Consider the following 21285-nt stretch of genomic DNA (forward strand, 5'->3'; position numbering starts at 1 on the left):
TCCTTTTCTTTTAGCATCACTTTATGATTTACAAAGCACTTTACTCTACATCCGTTCGTTTCATTTTCAAACAACGTCTGTGACTCAAATATTATCTCCCCTTTGCAGAACTTGAAGCTAAGCCGCAGAGATAGATGCTGAGTAAAGGACCCCAAATCTCCAGGCTGGTGAGTAGAGTATGGACCCAACATCCGTGTTTAGATCTCCGGACCCTCGATATTCCTATCCTACCCGCCTCCCCACCACACACCACAGGATGTTGTATCTATTTTCTACTGTCTTGAAAGTTCCATGTGTGATTTTGATTTTACACCATAATAAGACAGAGGATCCTGCCCCCACCCTTTGAGTGAGTTAAAGTCTAGGGAATCGATTACTCTTTTGGCTTGTGTCTTAAAGAGCATGCCCCTGGAAGCAGAATGCTAAGTCAGCACAATCGTCCAACTTCAAAAACGACAAAATAGCACCCAGAATTATCGTGACCCACGTCAACCAAAAATAAAACATCCTACCCCCAGCCCCCGAAGGAAATAAAACAAAACTGTGATCTCATCACTTTCTAACTCCAAGGGCCTTTGCAATACGTAGTCCGGGGATGTGTACTTATTTTGGAAGGAACACCAATGGGCAGCTACTGAGTGCCTGCTGTGTGCCGGTCACTGAGCAGGCGCCACGTGACAGCCCACTGAGTAATGAAAACAAACCAAAAAAACCCCCTAAAACAACAACTAAAGAATTAAAACTTTCTGAGGTTGGAATATGGTTACTCCGTTTTCCAACGAGGAAAGTGAGTCTTCACACCCAATTTAGGTTTTCTTGTGCTTCCCGTCAAAGCCCACAGGCTCCCAGGCTGAGCGAAGCGCAAGGAGATGGACGTGCCGGCAGCGCGGGGCAGGGCAGGCAGAAGCCACAGGGCCAGCCTCGCTCCGCGACTCCTCGAGCAGAACAAATGCGCCAGGCTCCGTGCCTGAAGCGCCGCAACAGGTGGCTGGCCCGGGCTGACTTCATCACTCAGGCATCGTTCCACCTTCGTCTGTCTCCCAGGCCATGCTTCCCTCGTGAGGGATGTTTCACACAACCCCTCCCGCTCGCGCCCATTTGCAGAGATTTTCTCTCGGTAAATTTTGTCATTTTGTTGGGGGCGGGGGAAGGGCTCCTTCTAAGATCAGTGGAATAAAAAGATCACTCGCTCTCAGTTCTCTCTGGGCTAGGAAAAGGAAAGCACAGGGAGTATTCCACAGAGCGAAGGAATCTGTCCTGGAGCACTTGAACTTGAACTTGACTCTAGGTGCGCCACGCGAAGGAGGGAAGCAGAAAAAGAGAAGGGAGAGCAAAAAGATGTCAAGGGGGAGATCCCAGGCTAGCTTTTTGCTGGCCTATTGATTACTTGAAGCTATCAGTATAAATACAGCCTCACACATTAGAGGCAGGCATATAGGTTTTAAAAATCTGGATTGTTTATACAGGTGCAGAACAAAGTCTTTCTTTAGAAAAGATTAATGGCGGGGTGAGCGCTAGATTTTCTCTAAACAGTCGCAAAAACTGTACCCAGCCTCAGCACTAAGCGGGTCACGGCCAGTTTCTTTTTCTTGAAGGAACTGCCTGGCTCCAACAATTTTTGCTTATTGTTTTCGTAGCCTTTTCCTTTCCTTGTTCCTTCTTTCTTTTCCTTCCTCTTTCCGTGTTTCTTTCCTTCCTTCCTTTCTTTTTCCTTCTCTCTCTTCCTCTTCTTCTCTCCCTCTGTGCTCTTTCAAAAAAGACAGCTATCTTCTCAATTTTTCTTTTGTCTTTCTATCATTTTCCCTTTCCTGTCATCTCTTTCTAGATGTATTTTCATTCTCTCACTCTTTTTTTCGAGGTTGCAGACTCCTAATAAAGATCAGGAGATGTATCCTCATGTACATTTCATATTAGTATAGAACCGCAGTTTGTTGTAACATGTTTCTAATGCTATCTGATGTTTGTCACCGCTTTACACTTTCAAAACGCTTTTATTTTTCCTTCTCTCTCAATGATTACAACAGCCCCATGAATTGAACAGTTCAAGTACAGCTTTCTCTTTTGAAAACCCAGTTGTTTTAATTGTTTTGGCAAGTTACCCCTTGCAAATGAATAATAAAGCCTTTATTTTTGTATTTTAAAAAAGCACATTTGCTGCTGCTTTACATCCTTTTAGATCTATAACATGGACATACAGTTGTTTATGGTGTGCATTGATGGTCTTCAAATTCTCTAAGATGTTCTTTTTAAGTATGCAATAGGGAGGGAGGTTAAAATTACATTATAAAACAAACGTTAATATATTTGATAATGTTTTCTAATCCTGACCCTCCTACTCATTGGCTGTATGACCTTTGGCAATTTACTTTTCCTGAGGCCCAGATTCCTAATCTATATAATGTACTATCTATCTTGTTGTGAGAAAGAGAAAGTAGAAGAGCAATTGCCTGGGCCGGAGCCTGAAACAAGGGAAAGATGGATAAATGCTAGTTCTTTTTATTACTGTGAATTGCCTTGCCCACACCGCACAGCTAGTAAGTGACGCGGCCTGGAGCTGACCCAGGTTTTGTGCTCCAGGCCTTGTTCTGGGTTAAAATGGCGCCAGGCCATGTTCTTTCTCTACCCGCTGGCTTGTAGGGTCTGAAGGGCCCGGTGCCATCGCTTCACATTTTCTGCAGATCTCCTCAGGGACCTCACTGAGGGAAAATAGATGGGACTGCATTAGAAACTTCTTCCTTCTCCACGTTCTCTCCTCCTAAAGTCACAGCACTTCTCCAAGCCGCACTCTTCCCTATTTGAAAACTGGGATAAAACTCCTAAATCAGAGTTACCAAAAGGGCTAAATGAGGTTGGAGGGTATGTAAAAGCAGCATGCTTGGATGTAACACAGAAAGGTGCTTAATAGGTTAAAATATTCAAAAATGCAGACTTTGGTTTTCTAAAAAAGGAGAATGAGGTGGGATGGTAATTACAGGCCATAGAAAAGATGGCCTTTCAGTGCCGCCCCCTCCCCCCCAGCTCTGTAGTGGGACTGGCTGAGGACGTCTGAAGCTGGGCAGGGCAGGTGTGGGAGAGCAGAGGCTGCATCTATCTTCTGTGAACACCAAGTCAAAACACATAGTAAGTAGGTGCTTAAGAAATGGTTGATGTGGGAATGCATTTGAATGGGTAAAGCTCTCCCCACAGAACTTCCCTGGTGGTGTGTCCCCACAGCCTCGTGAGGTTCTGACCTGTCAGGTTGGCTGAAGAAATTGCCCATACCTTTGGGATCACTCCTACTTTTGATCTAGGAAAACAAAGAGTCTAGGTCAACACTGGCCAATATGGAAGCCACTTGCCACGTGAGGCTGTTGAGCCCTTGAAATGTGACTAGTCAAGTACACTACTGTTAATTATACCCCAGATATTGAAAACAATATGAATAAAAGAATGCCAAATATCTCATTAATACTTAAAAAAATTATGTCAAACAATAATAATATTTTGCATATATTGGGTTAAAGGAAACATTATTAAAATTAATTTCACTTGTTTCTTATTTTTATAATATGGCTACGAAAAGTTGAAAATTACATCTGTGGCTCGCATTGCGTTTCTATTGGATAATTCAGGGATTAACTGTGTAGCCATGCATTGAGTGGCTACTTTTTGCTGTGGCAGGTGTTGGTGAGACGGACTCCTGCCCCCTCGGAAGGCATAGTCTCGTGGGAAAAAGCGCGATAATGTGGGGCGCGCACATTACGTCACATCCTTTCTCGCCTATCCCAGTCATCTCGCCTGCGCCTCACCACGTGCACCTGGTCTGGTCTAATCCGCCCAAACCCAGGAGGCCGGGAGAAACGCTTCCGGTTTGGATCTCCGCAGCTCCTGGTAATGGAAACCTCAGCCCCGGAGAGGCCTTGGCTCGCTTTTCCAGGCAGGACAGGCCAGCCTGCGGACGACGGCCTGGGCTCGGTGCCCAGTACCTGGGCCTCTTCAGAGCAGCCCTTGGTACAGAGTAGACGCACAGGCCAGGGAGATGAAGGCTCAAGGTCATGGGATGTTCGAGTCACGTACTGTGCAGGTCACGTGGGATGCCAGTCACGTGAGGGGCAGGTCACTTGGAGGCAAGTCGCTTGGGGGCACAGAGTGTGACCAGCCTTTCCCTAGGCCCAGACTCTTCTTCCTTCATCCACACGAAGCCCTGAGCCCAGCTCCAGGTCCGGGCAGTTTGTGTCTCGGGCGCATCCTGAATGTCCCCACGGCCCCTGCCTGGGAAGGAAAGGAGCTCCTGGCATTTGATGCCCACCAGCCACATGGTCGGGCACCTGTGGGAACAGTGGAATCGACCAGATGAGTCCTCTGTCATCCAGACACAACCATCCCCTGCTGCTGGTTTATTCATCCAAGAAGTGTGGCAAGATTTTTGCCTCCTCAGAGCCCGGTAAGGCCTGAGCATGGAGAGAGGCCAGTGCCAGGATGCATCAGGCTTGGGGAGGCTGAAGGCAGAAAAGCCAGGGTTAGGAGTGAAAAGGGAGACGGAAAGTGAGAAGACGCAGAGACCTGATTTCCTCTGCCATTCAGGAGAGGAAATAAAAATCCTCGTTGATATCTTGACAACTACAGATGCACGTGGCTTTGGGAAAAGATTTTCTTTTAAAGCTGTATTTGTGGATTCTAGGGAGCCTGCGCCAGTGTGTAACTGTTCTGCAAACCCCGGATTCCACCTGGAATGTCGTGTGTCTGCTGCAAATCACTTTGACCACTCAACCAGTGGAGTACAGCAGCCCAGCTCTCGCGGAAAAAGCCCTGCGGTGAAGGTCTCCCTTGGAGGCCTGTTTGCAGAATCCCTGGACCTCATTGATTTGGAGAATCCTGAAGGGCAAACAAGTCTGGCCTGTGGCTTGTGGGTCTGCGAGCAGTCTTATTTTAAGAAATCCCTTGAGACAGCTTTTCACTCTTAGGCAGAAGCCAAGAAACTTGTGTCTCGGGAGATTTTTCTTTGACTGTTGATTTTTATTGGCAGTACTTCGGGAATGTGAAAATACTCCATTATGGAAACATCCCTTGAAATGCAGCACACGGCTGTGGTCTCCAGTATGTGGTCCTGGCCCTGTTTGATTTAGTTGTGGAGTTAACCTAGGAGAGAATGACCTCCTGCCCTGTGGCACGTACTGGTGCTCTGCTGCAGACATCAGGAGATCTCTGTATCTACCGGCTGAGTGACCTTGGGCCACTTGGAGCTGTTTCTCTGTGTAGAGCCCGCCTCCCAGGTGGTGGTGAGGCTCAACACGACTGCCAGTGTGCAGGCTCCCCTGGAGGCCATAGAGCATTGTACAAGGTCAGTTATTACGTTATCGTCCCCATTCTCTCTCCTACGGGCTCATTCTTTCTCTACTTCCTCTCCCAATAGTAGTGGGCGCTGCTGCTCATTTAGCAGCCCTCCGCCCCGCACCCCCATCCCTTATAGGACATCAAGTGAAAAGTAAATGCCTCCTGGCGCCAGAAGGAAGTTCTCATGTAATAGATACTTTGTGGTGTCAGAGAGCAAGGATTCTGTACACTTTGTCAACCAGTCCCTTCATCAGCTCTTCTGTAAAAGATGGGGCCTGGCTTATTTACGTACAAACTTTGTTTCTCCAGCTCTAAGCTCTCTGACCTGCAGTTCTGAAGTGAGCTCTCATAGATGATCAGACAGCAGGGGGGTGTTTTGGGAAAAATGCCCACTTTTTCTGGATGTGTTTTTTCCTTGGTTTATTTGTGCTGCTCTGCCCAATTAGCAAGGATAACGAGCCAGTTAGCTTGCAGGGAGGGGGGAGCCACAGATACATTCCTCTTTAGGTTTCAGTCTCAAAGGAGACCTCCTGGAGGATGTTGGAAAGAGAACTAGGTAAAATATCTTCCTGTCTTGTTCCATCGCCCTGCTCCTGTTCTTTCTTAGATGGCCACGTTCAAGCAACTTCCTTTAGGGAAGAGAGGAGCAGAATTAAAATAAATAAGAAGAAAATGAAAAGACCAAACTAAGCTCAAGGAAGGCAGAGATTGTGTCTTGTCCTTCTGGATATCCCCAGTGTCCAGCAGCTTATGAAAGGCACCACCTAAATATTTGATGATTGAAAACATTCACAAACACATGAGCCAAATCCAGTCTTCACCCATGGTTAATGGAGACGCACACTCATTTAACCAACTCAGTTTATTCCTATGTGCTCTACCCTACAATCAACGCTTACTGGAACCCAATTACATTTCTCATTCACTGAATGGATGCTAAAGAATATTTCCTGTTTGCAAATGTAGCTTATATATCTTATCTACTTATCATATACTCCACTTGCCACAACCCCAGAGTTAATTCTAAATAACCGAAGAATTACATTTATAAACATCACAACAAGGTTTCTTCTTATAAAAATGAAATCTAGTCTTAAATACCATTTGTAACACTTTTTTCCTAATGGAAAAAATTCAGAATTTTCATAAAATTTTAGAGGATCACAGACCCAAAAAGCCTCAGATTAGATCTTTGACATAGAGTAAGGAGAGAACGGAGCCTTTAACCGTCCACAGTTTTAATGGGTGAGCAGAGAAGGAGGATTCGGAGAAATCAAGGCAGTAATCAGAGAGATGAGAGGAAAGCCAAGAGAGAGGAGTGTTATTGAAAGCAAGGGAGCAGTTTCAGGAAATAGTGGATGGGGACTTCCAGTTGAGATGGTTTGGTTAGGTCACATTTTGAAGCTTCCGCTGAGCTCCAAACGCATAGCAATAAGAGTTAAGGTATAAAAATAGGCAGCTGAAATGACATAGCCGTGTTCAAAAACAAGAAAAATCCCTCTGTGGACCAGGAGTGGAACCGAAAGCGAACACTGAGTGGGGTTGAAGCTTCTGGCTCGTCCTCGGCGTCGGCTCCAGGCAGGAGTATGCAGGAGTCAAGTTCCTTTGCAGACAAGGGGAACGTGACTGGCCCATGTGAGGAGCGAGGCTGACCTGGATCAGTGCTGCCATTAGGATGCTGGAGCAGGGCTTCACCTTTGTGAATGCAACCACTACGGAAGCAGAGGGAAGCAGGCCCAGCCAGCGGAGTGGCTCTGTGACTGTCATTTTCAGTTGTCTTTTTCTCTTAATTGTGGGTCACGTTTTCCTGCTTCTTTGCATGCCTGGTAGCTTTTGTTTGGATGCCAGACATTATGAATTTTACCTTTTGGATGTTGGGGATCTTTGTGTTCCCTGAAATGTTATTGATCTTTTGCTCTGGGAGGCAGTAAAGTTAGTGCAATAGTTGGAAATAGTGTAATCCTTTTCAGTCCTGCTTTTCAGATTGGTATAAGGAATCAGGACATTGCTCATTCTAGAGCTAATTCTTCCCCCTACTGAGGCAAGACTCTTCTCAGCACTCAGCCCAGTGCCTCGTGAATCATGAGATTTCGCAGTCGGGCTGAAGCAGGTGTTATTCCTGGCCCTGTGTGAGTACCTGGCACTGTCCCCTTTAATCTTTTTTGCTGGATCTTCCTTCAGCCTCTGGGTGTTTCCTCACCCTCTGCAGATCTCCAGAGTTCTCTCTCTGTGCATCTTCTTGCTCTCTGGTGCTCTGTTCTGGGAATTCTAGCTGCATTGTTCTCTCCAGTCTCCCAGCTCTGTCTTCTCAACTCAGGGAGTCTGCTTGGGTTCTCCCTTCTTGCTCCTCAGCCTGGAAACCTCTGTCACAGCAATATCTGGGGCAATTATAGCCTTTCCTTGTTTGTTTCCCATCTCTCAGGGTCCACTGTCCTTCATGGCCTTGTGCCCAGTGTTTGGAGAACCATCATTTCATATATTTTGCTTGTTTTGTGGTTGGTGGTCGAAGACTGAGTCTTACCTCTGGTCCTTAATCCTGGCCACAGGTGGAAGTGTTTGGAATCACACCTTAGTAGGAAACTATTTTCTTTCCTTTTGTTTTTAAGGGTGAGAGTTGCTTAAGCATGCTTGTATCTTGGGCAAGAGATTACAGATATTAAAAATATGAGAAACAGAAGGAAATAATGATGGGCCAAGAGGGGGTAGAAGGAGATGGGAAGTTAGCTTTGAGGAAGAGAAGGTAGACCTCTTTGCCTGAAGTGAGATGAAAGTAAATAATGTAGGATGCCACTGTAGATCAGTAGAGGTGTGTAACGAGAAGCTAAGAGATTAGCCCCTGATGGTCTCTGTTTTCTCGGTGGAATATAAATTCAGTTTATTGACTTAGAATAGGCAAGTAGGCATGAGATGTCGGATTACCAGAAGTGGGAAATGTGGGGAGTAACCGTGTTGGAGAATATAAGAAGGGTTTGATTAGGTGTAAGGAAAAGTATTTCAAAGCAGGTTTAATGCCCCGGTGAGGTTGACTGATTGATACTTATACCCATTAACAAGTGTGAAGTTAGCTAGCGCAATGATTGATACATAGTGGTTTTCAGTTAGAAATAGTCGAATCTTGATAGTAAGATTGCCTGTTTCCATCTTTGGTAGGAAGAACTTGCAGGAGTGAGCCATTAGTGGGTTCCTTAGGTTTCACTGGGGCGGAGAGGTGACTGAGGAGCACGGAGATTAGGGAGACACTTGGAGAGACTTACATGGAGCTTCTACAGTCGGGGACCCGTGGTATGCAGGAAGGAGGCAAATGAAGGCATACGTTTTTTTTCCTTTTTCGGGTAAGTGGAAAGGGAAGGCTTTGCGAAGACACAGAACCGCTGTGTTGTAGAAGTCGCGAGGGTGCCATTAACGTAGAATGCCATGTGGAAATTCTATTTACTTCTTGTATTTTTCACCTGTGCCTTGTCTATGTAAAATGGCCTTAAGACCAAAAGTATATAAATGCGTGCAAGTATATATGCATAAACATAAACTGTGAAAATTTAGGCCACCTGGAGGTATTAGTGGATTTCTTTCCATATATCCTTTAGCCATTTAGAACATAGCAAATACTGGGTATTTAAAATCATGATAACCCTCTGACTTTTCAGTATTAGCCATAGGGCACCCACTGGTACGTGAAGCATAGTTGAACGGGGGAAAAAAGTAGAGTAGGTTAGACTGGCCCCCCACCACTGCCCTTATTTTCTTATTCTGCTCACTAAATGTCAGTATCCCCCCACATTTTGTGATGGAGCTATTGAAGTTAAGAGAGGCGAAGTCCATTGCTGAGAGTCACAGAGATACTTAGCTGAAGGGGAACCCAGATGTCGAGAAATAACAGTCTAGCCTTATTGTTACTATATCATGACCATGATGGTTGATTTTATGTGTCAAGTTGGCGAGGCCACAGTACCCAGACATTTGGCCACACATTATTCTAGATGTTTTTGTAAAGGTATTTTTTTTTTAGGTGAGCTCAACATTTAAATCAGTAGACTTTGAACAAAACAGATTATCCTTTGTAATGTGGGTGGGCCTTATCCAATCAGCTGATGGTCTTAATAGAGAAAGATTGACTTCCCCAGAAGAAAAGGAAGTTCTGTCAGGAAACTTCCTTCAGACTTGAACTCTAACTCTTCTCTTCAACCCACTGGCCTACCCTGCAGATAATGCTCTTGGACAAAGAATGTTAAATCCTGGAGAATTTAGTAAGCAGGATAATGTGAAATGCTAGGCACTCTGTGCTTAAATTGGGAGTTTTTAAGTAATAAAGGGATAGCTAATCTCATAGTTCTTGAAATTTAATCCTCATTTTAGAAATTGTGGAAAAATTAGTCTAGCTAGGGAGGAAAATGCCAAGTAACTATAAAATATCAACACATGACTTTTCATTTATTTTTTATATTATTATACTACTTGGTTGAAAAATATTGTTTTTATTACAGTCTTTTCTTCGCATTGCTTGGATGGATATAACCACTGACTCTTTTTTTTTAATAGAAATACAATTCTTATATCATAAAATGTTCAGTGGTTTTTAGTATGCTCACAAGATTGTGCAACCATTACCACTAGGTTTTTCCCAAACATTTTTATCATGCTAAAATGAAACCTGACAGTGATTAGCAGTCACTCCCCACCTCCTGAAAGCCACTCCTCCTTATCTCCTGGAAACCAGCAATCTTTCTGTCTCTGTGTATTTGTCTATTCTGGACATTATTACATAAATGAAATCAAATAATTCCATTTATAATCCATCTATATTATAAGCCACAGACCTTTGTGCCTGGTTTATTTCACTAAGTATAATCTTCTTCAAGGTTTACCCATGTTTTAGCATATATTGGTACTTCATTTTTATATGGCTAGATAATATTCCGTTGTATGTATTTCCCAAACTTTGTTTATCCTTTCATCAAATGATGGTCATTTAGGTTGTTTCCACCTTTTGGATATTATGAATAATGATGCTATGAATATTCGTGCACAAGGTTTTGTGTGAACGTATGTTCTCAAGCCTCTTGGGTATATATCTAAGATATAAATACTGAGTCATGTGGTAACTCTATATTTAACTTTTTGAGAATCTATCAGGTTTTTTTCAAAAGAGCAGTACCATTTTATATTTTCTGGAACAAAGTAGAAAGGTTCCAATTTCTCTACATCCTCACCAACACTTTTGATTGTCCTTTGTCTTGATTTTAGTCATCCTAGTGGGTATGAAGTGATGTCTCATTGTAGTTTTGATTTGCATTTCCCTAATGACTAGTGATGTTCAGTGTCTTTTTATGTGCTTGTTGGCCATCGCTTTGAAGAAATGTCTTTTCAAGTCCCTTGTCCATTTTTTAATTGGATTGTCTTTTTGTTGTTGAATTGTTATTTATTTATTCTTGATACTACACCCTAATCAAATATATGATTTACAGATATTTTCTCCCACTCTGTGGGTTGTCTTTTCACTTGATAATGTCCTGTAAAGCTCAAAAGTTTTAAATTTTAACCAAATATAGTTATCTATTTTTTTCTTTGTTTGCTTAGACTTTTGGTGTCATGTCCAGCAAACCATTGTCTGATCCATGATCACAAAGATTTACCCCTATTTTTCTTCTAAGAGTTTTATGTTTTATGTCTAGCTCTATGGTTGATTTTCAGTTAATTTTTGTGTATGGTGTGAGGTAGGGATCCGACTTAGGTTTTTTTTGCATGTGGATATCCATTGTCCCAGCACTATTTGTTGAAAAGACTCTTCTTTCCCCCATTGACTTCTCTTTGTACCCTTGTCAAAATCAAATTGACCATATATATTGTGGTAAACTTATGGACTCTCAGTTCTATTCCACTGATCTATATATCTGTTCTTATACCAATACTGTAAATTCTTAATTACTTTAGCTTTCTGGTAAGATTTGAAATTGAAAATCTTTTTCAAGATTGCTTTGACTATTCTGTGTCCCCTGAATTTCCATATGAGTTTTATGATCAATTTGTCAACTTCAAAGCCAGCTGGAGTTTTGATACGAATTGCAGTGAATCTGTAGATTAATTTAGGAGAGGATTGCCATCTTAACAATGTTAAATCTTCTGATCCATTAACATGGGATGTCCATTAATTTAGTTATTTTTTACTTTCTTTCAATAATGGTTTGCAATTTTTAGGGTATAACTTTTACTCTTCACATGTTAAGTTTATTCCTAAATGTTTTATTTTTTGGATGCTGTAGTAAATGGAATTGTTTCCTTAATTTCCTTTTGGGATTGTTTGTTGCTAGTATATAGAAATACAATTTATTTAATCTTGTAACCTTCAGCCATTCTGAACTCCTTTATTCCAACTGTTTTTTGGTAGATTCCTTAGGATTTTCTATATATAAGATTATATTATGTTCAAATAGAGATAGATTTATTTCTTGCTTTCTGATTTGGATGCTTTTTATTTCTTTTTCTTGTCTAATTGCCCTAGCTAATACTTCAGTACAGTGTTGAATAGAAGGAGTGAGAGTGTAAATCCTTCTCTTAATCTGCTGTTAGGGGAAAAGCATTCATTTTTTCACCAATAAGTATGATGTTAGTTTTGGGGTATCCATAGATGCCCTTTATCAGGTTGAGAAAGTATCATTCTACTCCTAGTTTTTTTAATGTTTTTATCATGAAGGGGTGTTGGATTTTGCAACATGCTTTTTCTGCATCTATTGAGATGACCATGGTCTTCACCCTTTATTCTATTTGTATAGTGTGTCACATTAATTGGCTTTGGGATATTAAACCAATCTTGCATTCCTAGAGTAAATTCCAATTGGTCAAGTTGCATAATCCTTTTAACATATCACTGGATTTGGTTTGCTGGTATTTTATTGAGGATATTCGTGTCTGTATTCATAAGAGGTAATAGTTTTCTTTTCTTAGGTCTTTCTCGGTTAATGATATCAGGGTAATACTGGTGTCATAGAATGAGTTAGGAGGTGTTCCCTTTCCTTTTGTTTTTTGAAAGAGTTTGTGAAGCATTGGTGTAATTTATTATTCAAATGTTTAGTAGAATGCACCAATGCATTCATGGACTTTGTGGGAAATTTTTTGATTACTAATTCAATCTCTTATTACAGGTCTATTCAGAAATTTTATTTCTTCTTGAGTCAGTTTTGGTAGTTTGTGTCTTTATCTGAATTTGTCCATTTTATGTAGATTATCTAATTTGTTAGCATACAATTGTTTATAGTATCCCTTTGATCCTTTTTATTTTTGTAAAGTCACTAGTAATGTCCCCTCTTTAATTCCTGATTTTAGTAATTTGAGTCATCTCCTCTTTTTGGTCAGTTCGGCTAAAAGTTTGTTAATTTCATTGATCTTTTCGAAGAGCCAGGTTTTGATTTTGTTGATTATTCTTTAATTTTGTATTCTCTATTTTATTTAGTTCCACTGTAATCGTTGTTTTCTTCCTTCTGCTTTCATTTGGTTTAGTTTTCTCTTCTTTTTCTAGTTTCCTAAGGTGGAAGGTTATTGAGTTGAAATATTTTTTCTTTTTTAATATAGGCATTTACAGGTGTTATGGATGATTTTATGTGTCAGTGTGGGCTAAGAAATGCTAAGATAGCTGTGAAAACATGGTTTCTGGATGTGTCTGTGAGGGTGTCTCCAGAAGAGATTAATATTTGAATCAGTAGCCTATATAAAAAGAACATCTTCACCAATGTGGATGGGCGTCATCCAGTTCCTGAGGGTCTGAATAAAACAAAAAGATGGAGGAAGAACAAATTCATTGTCTCTGCTTGAGTTGAGATATCTATCTTCTCCTGTCTAGAAACATCAGCTGTCCTTGTTCTTGCGCCTTCAGACTTGGACTAAATTACACCACTGGCTTTCCTGGTTCTCTGGATTACAGATGGCAGATTGTGGGACTTCTAAGCTTTCATTGTCCTGTGAGCTAATTCCTATAATAAATTTCCTCTTATATATATCTTTATATATCCTATTGGTCTTATTTCTCTGGAGAACCCTGACTAATACAACAAATATAAATTTCCCTCAAGGATTGCTTTAGTTGTATTCCTTAAGTTTTGGTTTGTTGTGTCTTCATTTTCTTTCATCAAAGTATTTTCTAATTTCCTTGGTGATTTCTTCTTGGACTCATTGTTTTTCCTTTTTAGGAGTGTGTTGTTTAATTCCCACATATTCGTGAATTCCAAATATCCTTCTAGTATTGGAAAAATATTTTGTATTATTTCAATCCTTTTAGGTTTATTGAGACTTGTTTTGTGACCTAGCACATGTTCTATCCTGGAGAATGTTCCATGTGCACTTGAGAATAGTTTATATTCTACTGTTGTGTGGAGAGTTCTGCAGATGCCTGTGTGGTCTGCATGGTTTACACTACAGTCATGCACCACATAAGGATGTTTCAGTTAATGAGGGACTGCAGATAGAATGGTGGTCTCATACTATTAGTACCATATAGCTTAGATGTGTAGTAGACTATACCATCTAGGTGTGTGAAGCACACTCTGTGATGTTCACACAATGGCAAAATCGCCTGACAATACATTTCTCAGAATGTATCGCTATCATTAAGTAAGACATGATGGTTTTGTTCAAGTGTTCTGTTTCTCTGTGGATCTTCTTTCTAGTTGTATCTATTATTGAAAATGGGATATTGAAGTTCCATATATTATGATTGAATTTTTCTAATTATTCCGTTACTTCTGACAGTTTTTGCTTCATGTATTTTGGGCCTCTGTTGTTAGGTTCATATAAGTTTATAATTGTTATATTTTCTTGATGGATTGATCATTTTATTATAATTATGAAATTTCATTTTTTTGAAATTTCATATTTTATGAAATTACTTCATAATTTATTATAATTATGAAATGTTTTTCTTTAGTCTGGTGAAAATGTTGTTTTGAAGTATATTTTTGTCTGATATTAATTTGGCCACTCTAGCTCTTTTAGTGACTATTTGCAAGGCATATCTTTTTCCATTCTTTTACCTTCAACCTATTTGTGTCTTAGAATCTAGAGCAGACCTTTTGTAAACAGCATATAGTTGGATCCTGTTTTTCATCCATTTTGCCTATATCTGCCTTTTAATTGGAAAGTGTAACCCATTTACATATAATGCAATTATCAGTGAGGTAGGATTTATGCCTGCCGTTTGACTATTTGTTTTTTACATATCTTAAGTCTTTTTTATTCCTCTATTCTTCCATTATTGCCTTCTTTTGTGTTAAATAGATATTTTATAGTGGACCATCTTAACTTTCTTGTCATTTCTTTTACTGTATATTTTTTGGAATTATTTTCTTTTTGGTTGCCCTGAGGATTACAGTTAACATCTTATTTTATAAGTCTATTTCAGATTAATATCAACAACATTCAAAAACTTCACTCCTATAGAGCTCTGCTGTCTTTGCTTTCTTTTTCTGTTATTGTCATACAAATTGAATCTTTATACGTTGAAAACCCATCAATACAGATTTATAATTGTTGCTATATCCAGCTCTCTTTTAAATCAAATAGGAGAGTTACCAACAACAAAATGTTGATACTCTTTTGTATTTACCTATATAGTTACCTTTACCAGGGCTTTGTTTTCCTCATCTGGATTCAAAGACTTGAGTTGTCTTTAATATATCTTGTAGGGAAAATTAGCTCATGACAAATTTTCTCAGTTTTTAAAAAAATCTGAGAATGTTTTAATTTGGTGTCCGTTTCTGAAAAATTTAGCTTTGTTGGATATTGGGTATTTTCTTGTAGCAATTTGAATAGGTCCTGTTACTGCCTTGTGGTCTCCACGGTTTCTGATAAGAAATCAGCTATTAATCTTATGGGGAATCCCTTTTGTGCGATCGGCCACTTCTCTCTTGCTGTTTCTAAGACTCCTTCTTTATCTTTTGGCAATTTTATTTTTGTGTGTCTCAGTGTGGCTATCTGAATTTATCCTACCATACTCTGTTGAGTTTCTTGGATGTTTAGATTCATGCCTCTCATCAAACATGTGAAGGTTTCAGCCATTATTTCTTCAAATAATTTTTCTGCCTCTTTCTCTCTCTTGTCTCCTTTTGGGATTCTCATAGTGGGTATAGTATGTTTTATTGTGTCCTTCAGGTCTCTGAATCTCTTTTATATTTTTAATTCATTTTTATTTTTCTCTTCCTCAGATTGGATATTCTCAATTCAGCTGTCTTCTGGATCACTGCTTCTTTCTTCTGGCTGCTCAAATCTCTTGTTGAAACCCCTCCAGTGAATTTTTCATTTAAATTTATATGTTTTTCAATTCCAAGATTTCTATTTGGTTTCTTTTTGTGATTTCTGGTGAGAAATTCTTTATTTGGTGACACATCATTCTCATACTTTCCTTTAGTTCTTAGACATGGTTTTCTTTTAAAAGTTCTTTGAAAATATTTAAAGTAGCTAATTTAAAGTATTTGTGTAGTAAGTCCAATGTCTGGGCTTCGTTAGGGATAGTTTCCTATTGGTTGTTTTTTTCCCCCCTGTGTAAGGGCCCTGTTTTATTGTTTTTCTTATGCCTCATAATTTTTTGTAGAAAACTGGACATTTGAGATAATATAGTGTGGCAACTCTAGAAATCACATTCTTCCTTCTCCCCAGGTTTGCTATTTTAGTTTGTTGTTGTTTCTGTTTGTTTACTAACTTTTCTGCATTAATTCTGTGAGGTCTGTATTCTTTGCCATGTGTGGCCACCTAAATTTCTACTTGGTTAGCTTAGTGGTCTGCTAATGATTGGGCAGAGATTTCCTTACATGCCTGGAATCAATAAATCTCCCAGTCTTTGCTGAGGGGCTCTCCACATGTGTTGGGGGGCACAGCTTCAACACTTAGCTAGATAGTTTATAATTCTGCCATAGCCTTCACTTCCTACTTGCACAGACCTTCATGGTCAGCCAGAGGTGAGAGTGTAGGGCTTTTCAGGTCTTTCCTAAGCATGTGCACAGTTCTGGGAGTGTGCACAGACCTATATGTGTTACGGCTTTCTCAATTCCCAGGAGCATATCAGAGCTTTTCAAAGCCCCTAAGGAATTCTCATTCTCCAGATTCTCCTTTTAAAATTTTTGGTTAGCTTATTGTTTACTCCAACTGTTATTTACCACCTTAGGCAGTTTGAAAGTTAAACAATTGTCTATAACTGTTTTTGGCAAATGTGCCTAGGGAAAAAACTTTTTGCATTGAGTGAGCTCTGAGTCAAGTTAAAGACATTTTTACAAGTGGAGTCTTCCAGAGAATTAATAGACAGGTCAAATAATGACAGTTCTCTTGGAATGAAACTTTGAAGGCACTCTACCTCATTCTGCTCCCTCCAGTGGCTGCCAGGCTGCTGGTTTTCACTGTGATTGTGAGCTGTCAGTTTTCAAGGCTACAGTGGAGATGGAGAAGCGGAATGGGAATGAGGCAAGTTAAAATGCTACAAAGCACACTGTTCTTACCAAGATTCAGCTGTTTTTCTTGGAAAACCACTACCCAGATTGTTGGGAGCCTTTGGTCAATTTCTAGTATTCTGAAAATATTGATTCTGACAATTTTTATGAGTTTTCTCATTGATTTTATGGAGGAGAGAATTTTTGGAGGTCCTTAATCTGCCATTTTACTGACATCATCGCCTTTCCCACCAAATTTTAATGTATATTATATATATCATGAGATTCAATTATAAGGCTAATAAATTAAGTGCCAATTCTCCTGTTCACATGTAGGAAGGAGAATGTTATGAGGTCCCACATGTGTTGAGGAATTTGCGTTCAATCTTTTCTGAAGTTTCCAGCTTCCTTTGATTAAAGAATCAGAGCAGAGAACAGGAATCAAGGAGAAGTTAGCTACTGGGATTCAGCAAAATTGTCTTCACTTTGCTTGTCTACCATATCCTCCTATGTAAACCACACTCCTGTGCATTTACTTTTTTGCCTCTCCATCTTCCTCAGAATCTTCTCTGTGGTTAGACTTTCCATGGCAGCGGCTGAATCATTCCCTTGAGAGAGTCTGATGTGGGAACAGCTGTGTCTGAAAGGCTTTCCCTCCACATCCAAGAGGGAAAGCTAGTTAGAGGAAGGGAGGGGGCCTTAGCTATTTCTGTCTATGATGATAACAAGTTGATATTCTCTAAGACTTTTGTAAAACAGTTCCTAGGTGAATAAAAATACACAGAACTTATTTAGTTTCTTTCTTTTATTCTTGTCTCCCTAATACCTTCACATATAAGCAGAAGTCTCCCACTGCTGCCAAGTACAATAGTCATTTTAGCATATATTAAATCAATAAATTCTGTGATGAACCCAGTTAATTTAGGTTCATTCTTTCAGGAAGGACATGGTGTGTACCTACTATGGACGAGGCATGTGATTAAACTTTTTGACATCATTCTCCCAGAATTCCAGAATTCTCCTATTCCTTCCATATCCTGGTTGTGAACCACAGAGTATGGAATTGACTTTATTTTTACTCCCTTGTTTTATCGATAAACACAGAACAAAGTGATCCAGATGTCACATAAAATATTCAGTAGTTTCTCTTTCTCTCTCTCTGTCTCTTTCTTTTTTTCCTCTCTCTCTCTCTCTCACACACACACATGTAAAGTAAAGTAGAAAAACTATGAAACCTAGAAATGTTAAGTGAAAATAATTTTTTTTAAGTTCATACCACTTTCTAGTATGAGACAAGACATAGTAGAGAATGGTCATCAATTAGTTCTTTCTCCACTGGCTTTGCTCAACACCCGGAGACATGTTCAGATACTAATTTGACATATTGAGATTGTGGGGAAATTCTTCTATTAAAAGATTCCAACTCTAGATCAAATATGTGTAGGGTACATTTTCATACATATTTCATCAATTTACTCTGTACACTTCAGAATTTCCTGGTTTAACTTTAGAGGTAGTGGGATTGCCAAGGTTTTCCTATTTACTGTCACCTTGTTTCCTCTTTGTACATAAGCAGACATAGTCTGCATGTGGCTTGATACTCCCAGTTATGTAGGGGAGGGGAGGGTGGGAACACTGACAGCTGCCAGAACGGCTGTGGTCGTGGACGGCTGGATGCAGGTGCATAGACTGCCTCAATTTGACAGGCATTAAGGCTTGCATTATCTCTAGTGATATCCAATATCCTATTCAGTAAAGTCCTTAAAAGCAACAGAAGTAACCCAGTTACACATTCACCAGGCATATACTTCCATGACGTTCACTCATATCTACGTGGATAAAACATCTGTAATGGGTCATTTTTGTGATCTGCATGGCCACAGTGTCACAGCAGCTTAGAAATTAAGTCTTGCACCTGACGTTATGATATTTCATTATCTGCATGATTTTCTTCTTGCCCTGTATACTACATAAAGATTGGAACTCTTAGTTTACATAACAGTTTCTTGCCAGAGCAGTGCAAGGGGTAGACAGTAACTGCTGGAGGAGTTGTTCTTCTGGTAGAATGTTAGTGTAGAATTTTGAAGCTGCAGAGGGTTAGTGTACCTCTGATTTTGAGATTCTTTCCTCAGTGTCTGATGGCTTGGGCTTAGTCCTACTCCACCACTAACTAACTAGACCATGGATGAGTCATTAACTTTTCGAAGTCTCCATTTTTTTTTTGGCTGTAAATTGAAATTAATAATCCTTGCCTGGCAGTATCGCAAGGTGGTTTTGAGAATGAAATGACAAGAATGCATGTGAAAGTAATTTGGAAATGACTGTTCGAGGCAGACGAGAGCTAAAAATTACCTCCCCTCCTTGCCAGCTTCTCACCTGCAGGGAGAAGAATCACTAATTAGATGGGGGTTGAAAGTATCATCTTTTTAGGCAGAGAAGTAGCAAATAAAATTCAGGGCTCTGGGAAAACCGCATTGGAGAATGTGGCTTAGACCTGAGGCCAAAATTGGGTGCCCTCCCTCCCAGCCCAAATAAAAACCTCTATATTTGCCAATAGAGCCCAATCTGCTCTGCAGCCTTCCAGTCCACTTACTGCAAGTTCAAGGACCACTTCGGGAGGCCAGGAGGAACCGGAACACAGAGAGAATGGCAAGCATCTTCACTGAGTGGAGCAGGTCCTCCCAAAGTGGGTTAGTTCTCAGAGATAAGAAGTGCCGTGGCTTGCACCAGAGGAGGAGCGGGATCTCAGAGCAGGAGCACAGGACAGGCAGAGAGAACGTGGCGTCATGCCACAGGTGAGCAGTGACTGAGTGGAAGTCAGCCTCCCACGAACAGATTAGCACCTCTCCTTCCTGAGGGGAGGACCAAGTAAAGGGAGAAAGAGACTGGGCCTGTTGACTTCATCACTCTCCAGAGGAAGGAAGAGATTGGAAATTTGCCCGTAGGTGGGTTTAGGAGAAGAGTGCCCTATTCTCACCCAGCCATGGCAATGGGGTAGGTCTACAAATGGATTAGGGTTTGCCTTTATAGGGTTTGCTTCAGTGAAAAGTCTGCAGAAATTGTTTATATAAGGTACATTAGAGGTTACGTAAACAGTGCACTCAGTTTACAGGAAGAAGGGTCCAACGGCAGGTTGGTGACTGGCTCAACTAGTTAATGTCAGTTGTCTGGTTCTGAGAAGGTTAGGTCAGAAAACAGAACACTCAGTAGGAAGGACAGGACTCTGGTGGGGGTCCCTGGGCTGCCAGAGAGCTGCATAAGACCACCAGGTGCTCTGGGGAGCAGGGGAATGTGTTCTCAAATGGGAGAGGGGAGAGCAGAATGGATATGGAGGAGATGAAGATCATAATTTTGTTTAAAGCAGTTTTCTTCAAATATTGAATTATAGCTACGATTTAGACAATCAAGGTAAAATCAAGTCATTAGCATGATTTTAATTATGTAAAGCAGGACTAGGTATTTCCTTCTCACTGCCCTTTGAAGGTGTATTTTCTTCTCTATAGTATTTCCCTTTCAGTTCTTATGATGGAAAAAATATTTAGGGTCCCTTTGGGAACCACCACTCTCAGTCCACATAAAAATGGGGCTGACCTACTCCCGAGGCTAAGGGGTGGTCTGCTGACTCAGATCTGGCCAGTCAGAACATTTCATTTCCCTGACCACAGGAACTGGTTCAGGGAAGGGCATGTGTCCCAGTCCAGGAAAATGACACCCCTTCTTGGACCTCTTGGGAGTGAAAATTCCCTTTGCTGGAAAGTTTGCAGCTGAGATGGTATGATATAAACCTAGAGTTACTGTTAACCATCTTGTCACCACAAAGAGGGAGTTGGCTTGAGAATCAAGCCAGCTCAGAGGAAAAGGAAGCTGAAAGATGGAGAGAAACATGTTTTTTTAATGTAATTTTTGAGCATCTTAATCAGGCATGTCCAAGGTCAGTATCCCACTACAATTTTCAATGACATGGGCCAATACATTCCATACTTTCCTTTGTTTTTGTTCAAAGCAGTTGAATTAAGGTTTCATCACTTGAAGTCAAAAGAATCCTGACTAATTTCTTTTCTCTTTTTCTTTGTTACATCTCAATCGTGTTACCTGTGAGTAACATTTTTCTGTTCTGCTCTTCTTCCTTTCTCCTCTTTATTCACCCGAGTGTAGACTAACCTGAATAATAAAATGAAAAAGCATATCTTTTTGGGGTTGGCCTGGTGGTGCAGTGGTTAAGTTTGCACCTTCTGCTTCGGTGGCCCGGGGTTCGCCGGTTCAGATCCCAGTGTGGACCAATGCACTGCTTGTCAACCTGTGCTGTGGCAGGCATCCCACATATAAAGTAGAGGAAGATGGGCATGGATGTTAGCTCAGGATCAGTCTTCCTCAGCGAAAAGGAGGAGGATTGGCAGCAGGTGTTAGCTCAGGGCTAGTCTTCCTCAAAAGAAAAAGAAAGGAAGAAAGGAAAAAAAAAAAATCATATCTTTTTTTATCAAAGGTCAGGAGACTGTTCTATTTTCCAATAATATTAGGCTATGTTTTTTGTTCAAGACTGTCTTTAGGTTCACAATATGGGTACTATCAC

General features: G+C 40.5%; 1 long non-coding RNA gene across 2 annotated transcripts in view; it reads left to right on the forward strand.

Moving 5' to 3' along the window:
• Window positions 1-21285, forward strand: part of LOC124227782 (uncharacterized) — a 111655-nt gene that overhangs the window by 566 nt on the left and 89804 nt on the right. For both annotated transcript variants that reach the window (XR_006885552.1, XR_006885554.1), the window contains exon 2: window positions 109-167. This is a non-coding gene — a long non-coding RNA (uncharacterized LOC124227782). The remainder of the gene's footprint in view (window positions 1-108; window positions 168-21285) is intronic.

This window comes from Equus quagga, chromosome 16, assembly GCF_021613505.1.
Source record: "Equus quagga isolate Etosha38 chromosome 16, UCLA_HA_Equagga_1.0, whole genome shotgun sequence".
NCBI lineage: Eukaryota > Metazoa > Chordata > Mammalia > Perissodactyla > Equidae > Equus > Equus quagga.